General features: G+C 46.0%; 1 protein-coding gene across 1 annotated transcript in view; it reads right to left on the bottom strand.

The window, feature by feature from the left end:
- Positions 1–18,913, bottom strand: part of LOC132901318 (zinc finger protein 271-like) — a 56,637-nt gene extending 37,724 nt beyond the window's left edge. Inside the window, exon 1 of the mRNA XM_060943630.1 lies at positions 18,695–18,913. The gene's annotated coding sequence lies outside the window, so the exon portion shown is untranslated. The remainder of the gene's footprint in view (positions 1–18,694) is intronic.
- Positions 18,914–19,683: the final 770 nt, after the last annotated feature.

Raw genomic sequence — 19,683 nt, 5'->3', positions numbered from 1 at the left:
AGAGTCACTGAGGCATGGGGGTCTCACAGGTAACCCAAAAAAAATGTGCAATTGGGTGGGTGGAAGTACGGTATCTGGGTCATGGGCAGGTGTATCCCCAAATTGACAAGACTGCTGCGATTGCGGCTTGCCCGAGGCCCAAGACCAAAAAGGGGGTGAGGCAGTTCCTGGGGCTGGCTGGCTACTATCCTAGGTTCATACCTAATTATTCAGATGTCACCAGCCCACTGACTGATCTCACTAAAAAGAGAGCACCAGATCCGGTCCAGTGGACGGAGCAGTGCCAACAGGCTTTCACCAAGGTAAAAGCTGCAGTGTGTGTGGGGGGGAGGGGGGGGGATTTTTATACTCCCCTGATTTCTCTCTCCCTTCATTTTACAGACAGACGCATCGGACAGAAGGCTGGAGGCCGTTTTGTACCAGAAGGTGGAGAGCAAGGAACTGTAAATCAGCTGCAAGCTCTCAATGCACGAAAGTATGTACAGCACCATTAAAAAGGAGTGCCTGGCCATCAAGTGGGCGGTCCTCACCTTCCAATACTACCTGCTGGGGTGCCCTTTCACTCTCTGTTCGGACCATGTGCCCCTCCAGTGACTCCACCACATGACGGATGCCAATGTGCAGATCACCCATTGGTATCTCACCCTCCAGGAGGTTACATGGTTACATTCAAGGTGGTCCACAGGCCGGGGCACAGATGGTGGTGGCAGACTTCCTGTTCCATTGAAGGGGGAGTCCACTGCAGGATGGATGGCTCCCTGGCCCGAGTCGACCAGTGGGGGTATGTGGCAGTGGGGACATGGCCTAGCGGCAGTTTGAGAATGGAGGGCAGGTCCAAGGTTTCTTTATTTGTACCATACCATAGTACTGATAAATTCGTTGTGCAGGCAGGAATTCAGCAATCCCAATACAAAATAACAGCTACGTAAAATACATTGTAACAGACAAGCAGTGTTTCTCCTAGAAAGTGTTTGAAGGTGCAGTGGCAAGACCTGCATTCAGACGTCCCACCCCAGTACAAGGATAAAAACAGCCAACAGCACAGAAGGCTATACATAGATTAATCCATCGGTCATGACTTTAGTCCACAACATGCCAGCACATAACTGCGCAGAATAAAATGCTAAAACAGCCAACAGTACACAACAAAAGCACCTCGGTAGTAGGCTAACTCAACTTAAACAACTTGCTTGTATCAGTACCAATGCAGTATAGAAACATTGAAAACAGTGCACTCGGCGGTGCTAATAGAAGTGACCAATGACTTGCGCTTAAAACTTCCCAAAGGCCTGTCTGCGTCTGTCATTGGCCTGCATGAACTCCTTAGCGATGGCTGTCATGTCAGTTTGTTCCAGAATGTCATGGTGAATATGGCAGTTCATCAAGTCATTCAGTCTCTTGTGTCATTGTGGATCGGAGGTATGATTTCAGTCGACGAAGTGTGGAAAACAAACGCTCTGCTGATGCCAAGGGCACGAAGGCCAAAAGCCAGGGCACCGAGGCCATAAAATAAAACAATGATTTTATGTCTATAATGAATTTAATTTAAGGACTAATTACTCTTCTGAGGAAGATTGGAGTCCTGGTCAAAACTATCAAGCAGGTAAAGAAACATCTACAATATTATGTCTGAAGATAAGAAAATGTTGAACACATCTAAACTTATCAATCCATCACTCACTTCAAAAATTGTAAAACTTAAACCTATATCCTCCCATAATTTTTGTTCAATTGACATCGAATGTGCAAGAGCATCTTCAGACTGTACTACTACGCAGATTTTTGATTAATCAAAATTGAGCCTGGAGTACATCAAAATGTTTGACTGTAAATGGAACATATACTAGCATGCAGGCTACTGATTAACCCATAAGAGCCCAGACTGATTTCTCAATCAAGGAAAATTATTGAGGAAATAAAATGAACTAAATAGACGACAAAGAAAACATTTCTGACCTTTTATTTTTTAAAATAGCACTTTCATGTCTCAAGATCTGAAATATTAAATTGCAAATTTGCAGAACACTGCAACGCTATTACACTTAACCCGAAAGTTCATTCTATGCAAACAGTTTGAGTAAATACCACTTTTAAAGATTCGTTTTATTGCATTACTTAAACAGTGTGAGTATATGAAGAGTATATGAGAGTCATTGGGTGTACTCATTTTTGTAATTTAAACAAACTATCATGTTTTACCTCAGGCCACAGTGCTGCCCTGTTGTGATTGGCTCAAAACTCAAGACAAGTTGAGTTGACAGCTACAGAGGAAGTTGCACCATTTTCTAATTTACACAGAGCAATTTAAGGTCTTTGCACTTTTGACAGCAAGCTAATTAGCATGTTAGCGGCTACAGTCGGTACTCGGCGCGTTAAAAGTGGGTCAACGTTGTAACGACATAACGCTACTGTACAAGCAATGCTTATTTAACGGTAACAAACTTAAGCCTTATATGTTGAATTTCCTGTCTTATTCGTTCGTTAATGTATCACACAGTCTTACCTCAGTCAACTTCTTCCCTCCTTCTGCGAAAATTCAATGTCTCAGACGCGGACACAAGTGGGCGGGAGATGCGTTTGATTAAGTCTCCTGATTGGCTGGTGATAGATTGGTGTCATTATAGTGCGTCGGAGCGGTTCATGCCAGGCTCGAGTCTGCTCAAAGTCAAAAAATATTGGTTTAGCCTATTTTTTTAAATAATTTTCAAAAATAATTTTCAAAAATAATTTTCAAAAAGTTACCCGGGCCACGGCCCCCCTTCAGGAATTCCTGAAGGTGCGGCGGCAAAAATCAAGGTGTGGCGGCCCACCGCAGCCAATTGTACATAGCGGAAACACTGGACAAGACAACAACAGTACACACATCCTAACATATACAATCCTTAAAGTGTGATCTTTAAAAAGTGCTTCATCATCAATTGTTCAGTATGAACAAAATTATTCATCTCTGGGCCTTACTGTTCAGCAATACAATTGCTGTTGGTACAAAGCTCTTTCTTTACCGTTTTGTCCTTCCCTTAGGGACCCCAAAACGACGACCAGAGCAAAGGAGCTGGAACTCACCATGCAAAGGGTGTGAGCCATCTTTAAGAATACAGGTAGCTTTACGTTGTAACTGTATGTCATAAAGAGAAGACATGGTGGGTTGAGGCTTCCCAATTAGCCACCCAGCCCATTTATTTGGTTCAGGGAGTTTTTGTCCTGTAGTGACAGTAGGGCTGCACGATTATGGAAAAAATGATAATCACGATTATCTTGATCAAAATTGTAATCGCGATTATTAATCACGATTATTCTTGATGTTAGGGAAATCACTTAAATTTTATTTCACTATATTCAAACAAACAATATGAACAGCTTTCAGTGCAGAATGAAATTTAAAAGAGAAATTCTGATTTCCAAATGACAAATAAATGAAATTTATCTAAGAAATTACCAAAGGATGAAGGAACTGAAAACTCAATTGCAACAATTACATAGCATTATACTGAGGCCTACAAGTTTTTAGCTAGAAAGACCAGCCTATCAACATGCTCTGGCTTTAAACATGAGCGAAGGCAGGTCACAACATTGCCTCCAGTGCTAAATAGTCTGTTGTTCCGACATAGTTAGCTTTTCTCTCTCACCTCAATCTGTTACCTACTCTCACGCTATTACCCCCTTGAAGAAGATACCACTGCACTGAAGCTCTGCGCACTTGGCCAGTGTTGCCAGATGCTGCTGACGTTTTCCAGCCCAAAATATGTTCAAAACCCGCCAAAATGCACTTGAAACCGCTCAATCTGGCAACACTGCTGGCTGGCTGGCTTGCTTGCTTATTTAGGCGGAGTAATGAAACCTTACATGCGTCGGTTCGCCCCCTAATGGTTTGGCGGAGTACTGGTCAAAAAGTGCTTGATCAGATATGCAGCAGAGCCCGCATTTTAAATGGAAATAAATCGCGATTTTCATTTAATTTAATCGTGGCAGCCAAAATCGTGATTTTCGATTAAATTCGATTAATTGTGTGACAGATTACCAAACCAAGACATGAAGGCAAAAGATAACAATGACTCAGTAAAAGCACGATAAAATAGGGTCAGCATAGTTATCAATGTTAAAACGGAACAATTTCCGAAGATAAAACAACCGCTGTTGTCCCCTCTTGCATACTGCTTCCAAGTTCTTGTTAAAAGTCAATTTATCATCAATGACAATCCCAAGATACTTGTAATTATCTGCGCGTTCAACAGATTGGCCCTTGATGACAGTGGGATCATGGTTTGGAGCCTGATTTCTAAAATCAATAATCATGTCCTTTGTTTTGGATGTATTAAGCACCAAGAAAGAAAGATCACACCACCTAATAAAATCCTCCAAGACTGGATCATGGCTGTATTCATTATTGTGTAACAAACTTACAATGACGGTATCGTCTGCAAATTTTAAAATGCGCCTGTTTTCATAGACACTCTTACACATATCTGTATAAAGGATAAAAAGTAAGGGAGAGAGAACACATCCCTGAATGAATAAGTTGAACTAGACAATTCCCCTGTGGGAAATCGTGAGAGTGATGCAGTGGGCGTAGCAGTCGCTATTGCAGGAGTTGTACTGTACTGTGTGAATGTGTGACTTGCTATGATGCTATGTTCATGTGTGTGTTTGAGAGAGAGAGCAGCCCCTCCCCCATCTGCTCCCTGACTGGAGCTGGTTGCCTTGGTGACGGTGCTCAGGTGCAGAGCAGAGACATAAGATTACAGGCAAAGAGAGCATTTTCTCAGATTTCCTTCTCCTCAAACAACGGTGATTTACATGAAAACGAAAGGAGGTATTCACAAAATTTTCACATTGAGTGCTACAAGGCTCTCATGAACACATTGATGTAATTTTTTTGTCCCTAGTGTAAAAAAATGTGGACAACAGAGCGAGTTGAAAATAACTGACATTTCTGATTTTGTAGTAAAATCACTGTCGGGATTATAATGGGAGTTAATGGAGCAGTTGGGCTGTGAACCTGCCACTTTGAGGCTTCTTGTGCAAAAACTGTAAATCCTATCGTTTAGGTAGACACATTGTGTGAATCAAGATAAGTGTGACTTCAACTTTTGAGAAAATTATATGTGTAGAGTGCAGAGCATTTTTTAAGGATTTTCCACTAGGAGACCAAATGGTCTGGGCAATACAATCACAGGCCCCAGAGTCCATGCGGCTGCACCGCTGAGGCATATTCTGTGATGCAAAATGGTTCACCAATCACCATACAGACAAACACACTACAGCGACTACACAGCTATCAAGAGCAATTACCAAGCACAAATGTTACAGGGGCAAAGACAGGTTTTTAATTTGGGCACTATGGCAAGCCTAAAAATTTTTTTTTTTTTTTACTATTTTTGCACGTAGCGTGCCGAAAATTTTTGACATATCATTTTTAGTAATTTTTTTAACCAATTATAAATATATTGAGCAATAAAAATAATAGAAATTACATAATCATGTGCAAGTATAAAGGAGTGCTGTATCTAAAAAGTCAAAAGTTTTCTCCAACATTCTGAATAAATAAAAAAAGATAAAAATATTTTGTAAGCCTAATTATGATCACAGCATCTATTTGGGCGCACATCTATTTCAATTCAACTTCCAATATAATTTGGTATAAATTAATTTGGGCATAAATGGGATAAAAATAATTTTCACTTAAGTTTAAAAATAAGCTGGTACAAAGCAGATTACATAAAAGTCTCACAAAATATGTAATAAAAATCCACAGCGTACCTGGCAACTGTAAGGCAGCTGTTGCAGACGACAAGTCAATGACCTCGACCTTGTCAACAATATCGTCTGATGTCTTCTGACTGTTCTGTCGTGTGATAAACCTCCCCATTCCCCCGCCTGTAGACTTAATAAAGCCATCGATTGTGCGTTTTCCATGAATATATGAACTGCTGTTCTTATTATGTGTGTGGCAGCGGGGGTGTGGTCAAGCGCCGGTCTGTGACAGGACGGCGGAGCCAGGGAAGGTGAGTGGCAGAATCACTACACCTGACGGTAATTAACCTGTGTTTTTGTGTCTTCCCAGTAACCGCGCCCTATTTAAGGAGGCAGAGGGAAGCTCTTCCCGGGACGAGAACACAGCACGTGTGTGTGTTTCTCTGAAATATTGTTAAACTGAAAAGTCTGGCAATAAAGCCTGTTACTTACCTTAAGCTTTGTCCTGCCGTCCTCTGTGCTCCACCCACACCTAAGGGACATTCCACAGTGGTGCCGAAACCCGGGAGAAGGTGGAGCACCAACCCAGCATCCCCATGGAATCCTCCCCGTTCGCCGACCTGGTCCACGCCCTCGCCACGGCTCAGCAAAGCCAGCACCAGGCGCTCGTCACGCTCCGAAAGGAACAAGAGCGGCGCTTCGAAGCCCTGGTGCTGGCCCAGCAGGAAGATCGCAAGGCGTTCCGGCATCTCCTCGCGTCGGCGGGGTCCACCAGCGCCCCGGCTGCGGGCCCGTCTCCCCTCACCGTGACCAAGATGGGCCCGCAGGACAACCCCGAGGCATTCCTCACATTGTTTGAACAGGTCGCCGAAGCCTCGGGGTGGCCGATGGAGCAGCGCGCGGCGCGCCTCCTCCCCCTCCTGACGGGAGAGGCGCAGCTGGCCGCGCTACAGCTCCCCGCCGACCGCCGGCTGGCCTACGCGGACCTCCGCCGAGCCGTCCTCCAGCGCGTGGGGCGCACACCAGAACAACAGCGCCAGCGCTTCCGCGCTCTGCGCTTGGAGGAAGTTGGCCGGCCGTTCGCGTTCGGCCAGCAGCTCCGGGACGCCTGCTGTCGGTGGCTGAGGGCCGAGGGAATCATCGATCAGGTGGTGCTGGAGCAGTTCATCGCCCGCTTACCAGCCGGAACCGCAGAGTGGGTCCAGTGCCACCGCCCGGCGTCGCTGGATCAGGCAGTAGGACTGGCGGAGGATCATTTGGTGGCTGTTCCGGCGGCAGGACAGCCGACGACATCTTCTCTCCTCTCTCTCTTTCTCCCCTCCTTTCTGTGTCCCGTCCTCGCCCCATTCCCCCACCACGGAGACGGGGGCCGGCTCCACCCCAGCCAGCCCGCCACACCCATGGTGCCCTCCCGTTTCTCCCTTCTGTGTCTGTCTCTCCCCCACCTCAGGTGAGTGAGCCCCAGAGCACCGGTGCAGAGGGAAAGCCCGGGCCGGTTTGCTGGTGCTGCGGGGAGCCGGGCCACCTGCAACAACAGTGCGCAGCAATGGAGGTGGGCGTGGTGGTACGGATCCCCAATGCGCCAGAGGCCGCCCTCGATCGGGCCGGAGCGTATCGCATGCCGGTGAGTGTCCAAGGGGCTACATATCAGGCGTTGGTGGATTCTGGTTGTAATCAGACCTCGATCCGCCAAAGCCTGGTGCAGGACGAGGCATTGGGGGGAGCACAGGGGGTGAAGGTGTTGTGTGTGCACGGGGAAGTTCACAGCTACCCTTTGGTGTCGGTCCACATATTTTTCAGAGGGGAAAAATCTATAGTGAAGGCAGTGGTTAATCCTCGCCTTACCCACTCTTTAATTTTGGGGACTGATTGGCCGGGATTTTGGGGTTTAATGACGCGCCTAGTAAAGAGTGGGTCCTGCCATTTGACGGGGGAGGTCTCGGTGTCGCTTTGGCTGGAGCTGCTGTCACAGAGCCATCTACGTCATCTCCGCGGCAGAGTGAGGAGCCGCCGGCTCCTCCTCTGGCTGTTGGGGAATCCCTCGCGGATTTCCCATTAGAACAATCGTGAGATGAGACTCTGCGACATGCGTTTGACCAAGTGAGAGTAATCGATGGTCAAACGCTCCCGCCGAACGCCACCCCGTCCTTCCCCTATTTTTCTATTATGAAGGATAGATTATACCGAGTGACGCAGGACACTCAGATGAAAGAGCGAGTCACACAGCTGTTAATTCCAAAGAGCCACCGGGAATTGGTATTCCAGGCGGCTCACTTTAATCCCATGGCTGGACACCTAGGGCAGGATAAGACACTAGCCCGAATAATAGCCCGATTCTATTGGCCGGGGATTCACGGCGATGTCCGTAGGTGGTGTACGGCGTGCCGCGAATGCCAATTAGTAAATCCAGCGGCCATTCCAAAAGCGCCTTTGCGCCCTCTACCTCTAATCGAGACCCTGTTCGAAAGAATTGGGATGGATCTCGTTGGGCCATTAGATCGGTCAGCACGAGGGTACCGCTTTATATTAGTCTTGGTGGACTATGCAACGCGATACCCGGAAGCAGTGCCTCTGCGCAATATTTCCGCACGCAGTATTGCGGAGGCACTCTTCCGCGTCATCTCCCTTGTTGGAATCCCGAAAGAGATTCTGACTGATCAAGGCACTTCATTTGTGTCACGGACACTGCACGAACTGTATGGGTTATTGGGGATTAAGCCGATCCGCACCAGTGTGTATCACCCACAAACAGACGGTTTAGTAGAACGGTTCAACCGCACCCTCAAGAATATTATTAAAAAATTTGTAAGTGAGGACGCACGTAATTGGGATAGGTGGCTCGAGCCCAGGGCTCGAAGTTAACTTTTTTTCTGTGTGTCCCCCAGTGGTCCCGAATTCTGTGTTGTATTGTCCCGAATGGAAGCAATAGTGTCCCCATTTTTTTCCTCTCTGAAATAACCAGTGGTTAATATTATCATATGAAGTTACTATTATATTTGTAACTATACAATTTTGAACCCTTTATATCATTTTTACAATAAGTCACAAAACACAAATGACACATGTCCAATACATCATCTCATCTCATCTCATTATCTCTAGCCGCTTTATCCTGTTCTACAGGGTCGCAGGCAAGCTGGAGCCTATCCCAGCTGACTACGGGCGAAAGGCGGGGTACACCCTGGACAAGTCGCCAGGTCATCACAGGGCTGACACATAGACACAGACAACCATTCACACTCACATTCACACCTACGGCCAATTTAGAGTCACCAGTTAACCTAACCTGCATGTCTTTGGACTGTGGGGGAAACTGGAGCACCCGGAGAAAACCCACGCGGACACGGGAAGAACATGCAAACTCCGCACAGAAAGGCCCTCGCCGGCCACGGGGCTCGAACACGGACCTTCTTGCTGTGAGGCGACAGCGCTAACCACTACACCACCGTGCCGCCCTCCAATACATCATCTACTTCAAAATTACAGTAATTGCATTTTCAGTTTATTAAACTTTGGCGATCTCACTGTATGAATAGATATCTGTTTATTTAAAAGGGGCCAACTAGCTCATTCAGAAAATGTTTCAACTCACTACATCTGCAGTACACTTCAGCTGAAAATAAGACCCCTTTTATGTTCGTTTCATCTACTTATACCTTGAATATCTGTTGGCATATATAAGGCCAACTTATCATTTTCACCATTACCGTTATCCATTTTTATGTAATATACCTGTTGCCCCATTCAGAGATGTTTTGAAAGCCATCAGCCATACCATCAATGGATGAAATGCACACCCATGTTGCAAGCAATACAATAGAAGGTTTGACCCAAAAAACGAAATATTTTAATCCAGTCTACAGTGTAAAATAAAGGAAAAACGCCATCCAATCATATCGAGGTACCACCTCAAAATGATTGGATACTGACACGTCAATCAGACTGAAGCCCGCGACCAGCCCGTCCCTTCTGTGTGTGTGTGAGAGCGAGAGCAGAGTGTCACACAGAGCGCAAGATTCTCTCAGTGCGCTCCCTCCAAACAACAGGGATTTACACGAAAACGGAAGGAGATATTCACAAAATTCTTTCACAGTGAGCACCACAAGGCTCTCCTGAACACACGGATGTAATTTTTTTTGTCTGTAGTGTAAAAAATGAGGTCACTAGAGCGAGTTAAAAACGAGTGACTTTTCTGCCACGTTTATAATGGGAGTCTATGAGGCTGAGCGGCTGTGCTCTCGTTACTTTCAGGCTTCTCATTCAAAAACTGTAAATCCTATCGCTCAGGTAGACACATTGTGTGAATCAGGACAAGTGTGGCTACTACATTTGAGAAAATTGTGTGTGTGGAGTGAAAATTGGGGCTGAAAACACAGTTTAAATGAGAAAGTTTGAGCCATTTTTCCAAGCTCTCTACACTCTAACTTAACGAGCTCCACTGGTGTGTAACGCAATAGACACCCATTATAAAGCCGGAATTTCTCAGGCTTTATAAGGGGGAGGAGGGGTAGAGACGCGGGGGGTGGGAGTGTTTCTTTTCAAAATATGGCTTGTGTGAACCGTTATTCCAAAATCTCGTACTGCACCTTTAATGTAGAACTTTTTTTTCTAGATCTATTTTTTTTTCTTTGTCCCGGGATTGTCCCAGATATGATAATTTTGTGTCCCAATGACATTTTTTATGGTCACCGGGATGTCGGGACACCGTTAGTTTCAAGCGCTGCTCGAGCCCTTGCTGTTCTCAGTGCGAGAGGTCCCCCAAGCCTCCACGGGGTTCTCCCCATTTGAATTGTTATATGGGCGTAAGCGGCGCGGCATCCTAGATGTGCTGCGGGAAAATTGGGAGGAGGGACCTTCACAAAGCAAAAACAAAATCCAATACGTTATGGACCTGCGCGCAAAACTCCACACTCTCACCCACCTAACTCAGGAGAATTTGCGGCAGGCCCAGGAACAGCAAGCCCGCCTGTACAACAAGGGTACGCGCCTTAGGGAGTTCACTCCGGGAGATAAGGTACTCGTACTGTTGCCCACGTCGAGCTCCAAATTGATCGCCAAGTGGCAAGGACCCTTTGAGGTCACACGGCGAGTCGGGGACGTCGACTATGAGGTGAGGCGAACGGACAGGGATGGGGCGCTACAGATTTACCACCTCAATCTGCTTAAACTCTGGAATGAGGAGGTCCCCGTGGCGTTGGTGTCGGTAGTTCCGGATAAGGCGGAGCTGGGGCCGGAGGTTCAAAAAGGGACACTGGCATCACGTAACTCTCCGGTCCCCTGTGGAGACCACCTCTCCCCGACCCAACTCATGGAGGTCGCCCAGTTGCAGGCCGAGTTTTCGGATGTGTTCTTGCCCCTGCCCGGTCGCACTAACCTCATAGAGCACCACATAGAGATGCCCCCGGGGTTGGTAGTGCATAGCCGCCTTTACAGGCTACCCGAACACAAAAAAAAGGTGGTTCGGGAAGAATTTCAGACCATGCTCGAAATGGGCATCGTCGAGGAGTCCCACAGTGACTGGTGCAGCCCGGTGGTCTTGGTACCAAGGCTGACGGGTCGGTCCGGTTCTGTGTGGACTACAGAAAAGTCAACGCGGTGTCTAAATTCGACGCGTACCTAATGCCTCATTTTGACGAGCTGCTTGATCGACTCGGCACGGCTCGCTTTTATTCGACACTGGATTTGACGAAGGGATATTGGCAGATCCCCTTGACTCCACTATCCCGGGAAAAAACGGCCTTTTCCACTCCGTTCGGCTTACACCAATTCGTCACACTTCCGTTTGGGCTGTTTGGGGCGCCTGCTACGTTTCAGCGGCTGATGGACAGGGTCCTCCGGCCCCACGCCACCTACGCGGCCGCATATCTGGACGATATAATCGTTTATAGTAATGACTGGCAGCGGCACTTGCAGCACCTGAGGGCCGTCCTTAGGTCGCTGAGGTGGGCGGGTCTCACTGCCAACCCGAAGAAGTGTGCGATTGGGCGGGTGGAAGTACGGTATCTGGGCTTCCACTTGGGCAACGGGCAGGTGCGTCCCCAAATTAATAAGACAGCAGCGATTGCGGCCTGCCCGAGGCCCAAGACCAAAAAGGGGGTGAGACAGTTCCTGGGGCTGGCTGGCTACTATTGTAGGTTTATACCTAATTATTCGGACGTCACCAGCCCGCTGACTGACCTCACTAAAAAGGGGGCACCAGATCCGGTCCAGTGGATGGAGCAGTGCCAGCGGGCTTTCTCTGAGGTAAAGGCTGCACTGTGTGGGGGGCCACTATTACACTCCCCTGACTTTTCTCTCCCTTTTGTGTTGCAGACCGACGCGTCGGACAGAGGGCTGGGGGCGGTGTTGTCCCAGGAGGTGTAGGGGGAGGACCGCCCCATCCTGTACATTAGCAGGAAGCTGTCGGTGAGTGAGGGGCGCTACAGCACTATTGAGAAAGAATGCCTAGCGATCGCCCTCCGTTACTACCTGCTGGGGCGCCCTTTCACCCTCTGTTCGGACCACGCGCCCCTCCAGTGGCTCCACCGCATGAAAGATGCCAACGCACGGATCACCCGTTGGTATCTGGCACTCCAACCCTTCAATTTCAAGGTGGTCCACAGGCCGGGGGCGCAGATGGTCGTGGCGGACTTCCTCTCCCGTCGGGGGGGGGAGTCGGCTGTGGGCTGGACGGCCGCCCGGCCTGAGTCGGGCGGTGGGGGTATGTGGCAGCGGGGGCGTGGTCAAGCGCCGGTCTGTGACAGGAGGGCGGAGCCAGGGAAGGTGAGTGGCAGAATCACTACACCTGATGGTAATTAACCTGTGTTTTTGTGTCTTCCCAGTAACCGCGCCCTATTTAAGGAAGCAGAGGGAGAGCAGAGGGAAGCTCTTCCCGGGACGAGAACACAGCGTGTGTGTGTTTGTCTGAAATATTGTTAAACTGAGAAGTCTGGCAATAAAGCCTGTTACTTACCTTAAGCTTTGTCCTGCCATCCTCTGTGCTCCACCCACACCTAAGGGACATTCCACAATGTGATTTACCAGTTGTCTTAGGTCTACCATGACCCGGCATGACGACCACTTGTCAATCTATACTATCAACAGTATTACAAACCGACAGCCATGTGTTATCATGAATCGTTGAGAATTTCACAACATAAACAAAGGAAGTATATTTTATGACATTCAGACGTCAGAGACTCAGACACGGTTTACGGTAATCGCTAGACGCATTTCATGTTCACTTCATGTTATGAAGCGACTGAACAACAAATTGAAATATACATGCCAAAAAATGACATTTAACAATAATTTAAAAATATTTTGGGTTCTCCACCCTTATGAAACAGGATATTTTCTTCTAATTTGGGCGATTTTCATAAGTTCTATTTTGGGCCTTTTGACAAGCCCGTAATTTGGGCACCGTTATACGGTATGTAATTGGGTCTGTATTTGCCCTTGTGTTATGTCAAAGACACTCAAAGTTACACAGTAATGACATCGGATTCTGACATCAGCCATCTCAGTAACCAAATTTTAGTTTTGTTTTTCTTAACCAACATGATCTTGTGTGTATATCTTATAACATAGATCTTCGTTTTCCTTGTTAAATGTATACTTACATGGTACTTGGTTAATTAATTGCAACTGATTGAACCAAATGATAAGACATAATTTGTTTTAAAATTTGGTCTCCTAGTGAAGCTGATTTTGCATTGACTAGTGCCGCTTTTCCACTACAAACGCGGCTGAGCCGTGCCGTGCCGAGTCGAGCTGAGCGGGGCTGTTGGAGTTGTATTTCGACTACAACCGCGCTGAACTGTGCTGGCTGGAAGTGGGTGGACACATTGGGTGGAGTTAGCGAAAGTGGGTGGACGTCATGTGATGTCGTTAAGCAGCGCAAACAGTGACATCAGTGACAGTGGCGGAACAAGTCAGAGCCGGGCCGGGGGCGGGGCAAATGACCGGGCCCTTTATTAAAGCTTATCATAACATCATTTTAGGCTACAAAATGTCCGCAACTGCGGTGTTTACCAATTTCAACACTACCGGGTGCAACTATGTTATTTAGTACATCAAGTCCTTCAAACGAACATGTAACTCAGAAACAAAAAAACATTAGGATACTGTACATGGCTCATAATAAAACATCAATAGCCTACTGCGCGCATTATTTGAAGGGCATACGACGAGCCTTGCGCTCCGCGAACTCGTCCACGATGCTCTGTATGTCACTGATTCAGTGATCTTTTAAGCGGTAGTCTCACGACCCGGATAGTAAACAATAAACATGGAGGACATGGAGTCGTTAGTGTTGCTGGTCTTGGTGCTGTGGCTTGTTGTCACCGACAACGCCAACAGATACTGGCAAGAGTGTATAGATGAGGCGAGGCGCATAAGGCTTCAGAAATTCTCGTAATTCATAATTATTCTTCTTCCGGGTTTGCGGTGTTTACAGATCCCAGCGCGCTCGCGGGGCGTGTGTGGGCATGTGAGGACACTCCTCCTCACCATTCAGTGCACAGGGGAGTGTCTGCTCACGCCCCCAACCTCAGTCGGCTCGCTTTGGCTCGCTTCAGCCCCACTCCAAAACGGTGCGAGTTTTGGGGGCTAAGCAGGGCTGAAACGAGCTGAGTCGTGCTGGTTTTTGGTAGTCGAAACGCGAGCCGTGTCGGGCTGAAGTGAGCTGAAGCGAGCTGAAGTGAGCTGAAAAAGGGTAGTGGAAAAGGGCCATAAGAGACCAAATCTGGCCACTGGGAGAACATCTGGTCTCCCAGTAACTATGTTAAAAAAATGAGTCAGAAATGAGTGAGAAATTTCACTCTACTGTGTAGAGTGAAATTTGTGGCAGAAAACAGTTTTAATGAGAAATGTAGAGCATTTTTTTAAAGCTGTGTACACTCTAGCTCGACTGCATAGACACTCATTATAAAGTCTGAATTTCTCCAGAATTGATCATGGTGTTTGATCTGTGACTGATCAAAAAGTATAGAACCTAGCAAAAAAGTTGAATGCCAGATCCACACAGGAGAATTTTGTCTCCGTTTTAAAGATTGAATCATGTCTCTAGGTGAAAGCATGCCAGAGCAGCGGATGTTTGAAAAACGTTGAAAATGTGCGATTTTTTTCATTTATTCCCATAGAAATTAATGGGAAATTTTGCGTGATTTTTTCGCGACTAAAAATCGTAGAATGCTGAACAAAGTAAAAGCACACCGAGTCCGATCGAGCCGCACGTTTTGATGTATAGAGTGCTTCGAGGTCAGCGCGAACCCGGCGGCGGCCATATTGGAAGTCAAACGTCGCTGTGTCAGTGCATTGTTGTTGCTCAGCGAAGCAAAATGCCAAATACGTGTGTCATTGTTGGCTGTAGTAGCCGGGGGGAAAAGGGTGGCAAAAGCTTCCACAGACTCCCTGAAGTCGTGACAAACCCGGGAATTGCAGCACAGGAGAAAAGCGTACGGAGGAGACGACAGTGGCTGGCTGCCATTAACCGATCAAATTTAGGACTAGAGTGTATCCGGATTTGTTCTGATCACTTTGTGACAGGTAGGTTAAATTGTCTTGAATTTCATAGTTACTAAAATAAATGTGACACAAACTATTATCTTTTCTATGTACTTTCAGCAATGATTAATGGATATATTTGTCACATTAGGTAGCTTATGTCTACTGCAGTGCATTGTTGCATCAAATGGCATTTAAGATCTAGGCCTAGTAGTGTTTATGTACACATGCTATTAGCACAAGTTACATACTAGGCCTACATTTTATTCACTGACTAAAATAATTGATAATTATGCGGCAACAAGCTGGGGTCAGCTTTCCATTCCTTCTCACTAACAGTGTATGGATCTACATTCCCAATGAAACGTACCTTCTCAGCATAACGCTCCCGTGCCTGCTTATCCAAACTTTCACAGTAGTGCTCCATCACTTCAGATGTCTAAATTCTTAAAAAATCAAAGCTTCTAAGCCCTCTAACGCGGAAACGAATCGGTGAATGTTTAATCTATGATGTGTACTCTATGCGCGCTCTGGAGCGAGTGACTTCCAAGATGGTCGCGCCGACCGCATGGTTACTATTTTTAGCATCATCTCGGAGCACTCTATTGTTTGTGTGCGATGTACGGTTATTGGGTTATTCGAAATCGAAATTTGTATGGAAGATGAACAAGTTTAAGAAGAAGAAGAAACACGCAGAAGAAGAGTTTGCAGTGCCTAATAAAGCCCTGAGTATAAAACCAGCCCTGAGTTAAAGTAAGAGGTTTCATTGCTGCCAGAGCTAATAGACCAGTTCACAGATATCGCCGCGCATGCACAGGGTCAAAGGTCGAGGCCTCATCGGAGATGAAAACATGGCGGCAAACAATCCAAACCTTAGTAAATACGCCTTATGGATATGAGAGAACGGGGATTGCCAACTACCATGGGGGTAGAAGAGTTAAGGGCGCTTGCATATGCCACAGATATTTTGAAAATCCAGCCTGTACCGTCCAAGGAAGACGAAGAAAAATCGAGGTATGTACCCGGTGATACTGCCACGCCCACTGCAGTTTTTGACAGGTCAACATCTGACACGGAGAAATAATATAAATCGTGCTGCCTACCAGATTACAGTCGTCTGTTTTATTGTATCAGTACTAGTATCACTCACTATACTCATCAGTCATAGATTAGTCCAGTACAACATGACCAGCTTGCTTTTTTTCCATTTGACTGTCACAAGTTTTTTCAGGCTGGTACAGTCAAAAATTGAAAAAAGTTTTGGCCTACAAAACTAGTCATAGATTCTACTAGTGTATTAATTGGAGTCAACATGAAAACGTTAGGTAAAAACTTTAAACCAGTACAATCTCTTCTTCAAAGTTTCACCAAATGGTTTTATTTATGCAACTTAAAGCTCATAATACTGTATAACTTTGGTCGAGTAAAAACACGGAGCAAAAACATGGCTGAATCCTGAATGACTCCTATTTGTTTAAATAGGGGACTACATAGGCAGCAAAATGTAGTTTCTTTTTCCCTGCCATGGAGGCGCACTTGTATACCGAGGAGGAAAGCAATTTGCATTATAGCCGTGAGGCGGCTCGGCTCGGTTTTCCCTTTCGGGCGCTCTCGTTTTCTGTTAGAATTTGGTAAAGAAAAAAATAAATAAATATTATTTACCAGCTTACCGGGTCCATTAACATAAATCTGACAGCTGACAAGGTCGGGATATAAACAAACTTTTGCGTTAAACTGTGTGCTTGGATTCACATAATTTTTTCTGTATACACTCAAATGTACACTACAGTCTTCTCGCATCCACTGTTCAAGCAGTCGACGTCCACTGTGGCAATCGACAACACAACAGTGTCCCCACAGCGAGCCTGTAGCCTCTGCCATTGTTGACATACTCTACTTCCGGTCGTTTATGAGGCCTTAACCTTTGACCTTTCCCACAACTCCTTGCGCTTTGCCGTATCTGTGAACTGGTCTATGGAGCACTTGCATGTGACGTCACAGCCGATCCAGATTGTGACAGACGCCATCTTGTAGGTCAAACGCCATATTCCGCCTTCTACTTCTGGTTCTACTTCTGCTTTTACTTCTACATTTTCTTCTGGAAAACCCTACTATATACAATTCTACTACAATGGCTGCGGCTACAAGCTCTCCCTACCTGTGTACGTTTTTTATGTTTTTTGTATTTTTGCGTGTTGTTCGTCTGTACCGGACTTCAATATCCACTACAACCGTATGGACTTACTGGACATTGGTTTCCAGCAGAAAATGACGGTTTGTAGCGATTTCCATCGCATGCACAACATTTCCGGACGAGATAGCGAGACCAGCGGGGTGTCTCCGTGGATTGTTATCGGAAGCAAAGCGAAGGGGGCGGTGTCGGGAGCGGAAACAAAAGCGAGGCTGCAGGCAGAGCCGGCCTGTTGACTAAGCTCAGAAAACAGCCACTCAAACCTCCACTGCCAAGCCTCTACCTCTCCAACGCCAGATCCATGTAAACAAGACAGACGATTTGGAATTACAGCTGGAATTACCTTATTCTATAATCGGCTGGTCAGTGCTATACTTAAGTGACTTACCCATCCAATGAGGATTCTTGTTTACAAGATGCCACATCTGAGTCGCTGACAAATCTTGAATTTCTGTAAAGATAACTGTCCAGAGATTTATAAGCACGCAGTGCTTCACCACTGAACAGCGAGGGAAAGTTAATGAGGTAATTATACACATCCGGGTATTCCGCTGGCAGTTCAAAATCTGGTCGTGAAAACTCGTCCGGTAAGCCATAAGGGTCACAAATCTGTAGATCGTTTATTTTAGACATATATCTAGTTATCTGTTCATTAGAAAAATGAGCCGTGTAGTCCGTCGGTTGAAATTGATCCATTCTGTACACGAGTGCAGCAGCATTCAGCGGTGTTTTTGACCAACAAGATGGCGGTTGTGTACTTTCCGGTCACGTGACTGCAAGATCTCTATTGTTAGACACAGTTCTCTCTCTCTCCAGGGATCAGAGGCTTCGAGCTCAACACCATACGATTCTTCCAACAACAAGACCTCCCGGTTCAGGAAACCATGCCTAAAACAGTCCCCTATGATTTCATCCATTTTCATTTTCAGTGTGTAAAGCTTTCTGCTCAACACACTGCAGAGGGGGTGATTCTGCCTGATTAGCTTAATAATAATAATAATAATAATTTTAAAAAATAAATAAAAACCCCGAGAAAAAGAAGTCTGTGAGAAATCAAGTCGGAATTTTGAGAAATAAAAAGTTGGAATTGCGAGGAAGTTACAATTTAGAAGAAAAAAGAAAGCGATGGAAATGAACTTGAAGTGAAGCTTTAAATACTTTCAATATACACCTAAACAGGTTAGCCAAACTACAACTCTCTCCTGAGTGGATAAATAGTGCACTATCTAGAATGCACACGGCATTATTTCATACTGAACGGAGTTCCTAAAACAGTAAAGTGGAGATATATTTGGGATTCGACCACACACCTTCAGTTTAACTTACCTCAGGGTTTTAAATCCTCAGAGCCAGACACAATAACGTGCTTTTATTTTTATAACTCGAGGGGCTAAAGGGTTTTAAATCCTCAGAGCCAGACACAATAACGTGTTTTTATTTTTATAACTCGAGGGGCTAAAGCGGCTCAGACGAGCAGCGGTTTTTTCTTCTCCAGTGTTTTCTGGCGGTTGGAGAAGCAGCTACTGGACGCGTTACCGCCACCACCTGGACTGGAGCGGAGTTTCAGGGTGGAGGACGCCGATCCCAGCCGAACCCAAAAGCCAGTATCTCACTGGGCTTCGACAAATTGCGAACGTCATGCGCGAGAGAGTTTCAAAAGTGTCTTGAAACATTCGCGGGGCTTCTCAATTTCCTCGCATGAGTCGCAAAGTGTCGCTCCTTCATCGCTGATATTTTGAACATGTTCAAAAAATTAGTGCGACAAAATTTCTCTCAAAATAGCCGCAAATGCAAAGCTGTCACGAACCCTTCTCAAGTCAGTTTCCGTGAGACAGGAAGTGCGAGTTCTTCAGCCAGTATCTCACTGGGCTGTGACAGCCTGCGGCTAGTTGGAGACACAACAATTGCGATATAATATGTGAATATCAATTCAGTGTGATTCCAAGTGAAAATTGTCACTAATTCATATATTTTATCACAATTGTTGTGTCTCCAACTAGTCGCAGGCTGTCGCAGCCCAGTGAGATACTGGCTTAACCCTCACACACTTCTACTAATAACAATTATAATGTAATTTTAAAAAGTGTAATGTTGCATGCCTGGACCCATTTGGTTGTTCTGAACATGTCCGAATTGGGTTTTTTTGTTTGTTTTTTGTTTATTTGTTTGTTTTCTGCCAGAAGTTAAAATTCTCTGGGGCTGGAATAATAAAGACTCCTCTGAGGCACATAAAGCCAGCATCTATTTGAACTGCTGCTCATACAGCATCACACACCTATCTACCCATTTCTATATGTAGGAACTCATAGACATTT

Source organism: Neoarius graeffei, chromosome 17, assembly GCF_027579695.1.
Source record: "Neoarius graeffei isolate fNeoGra1 chromosome 17, fNeoGra1.pri, whole genome shotgun sequence".
Taxonomy (NCBI): domain Eukaryota; kingdom Metazoa; phylum Chordata; class Actinopteri; order Siluriformes; family Ariidae; genus Neoarius; species Neoarius graeffei.
This window is presented reverse-complemented; position numbering and strand designations above follow the sequence as displayed.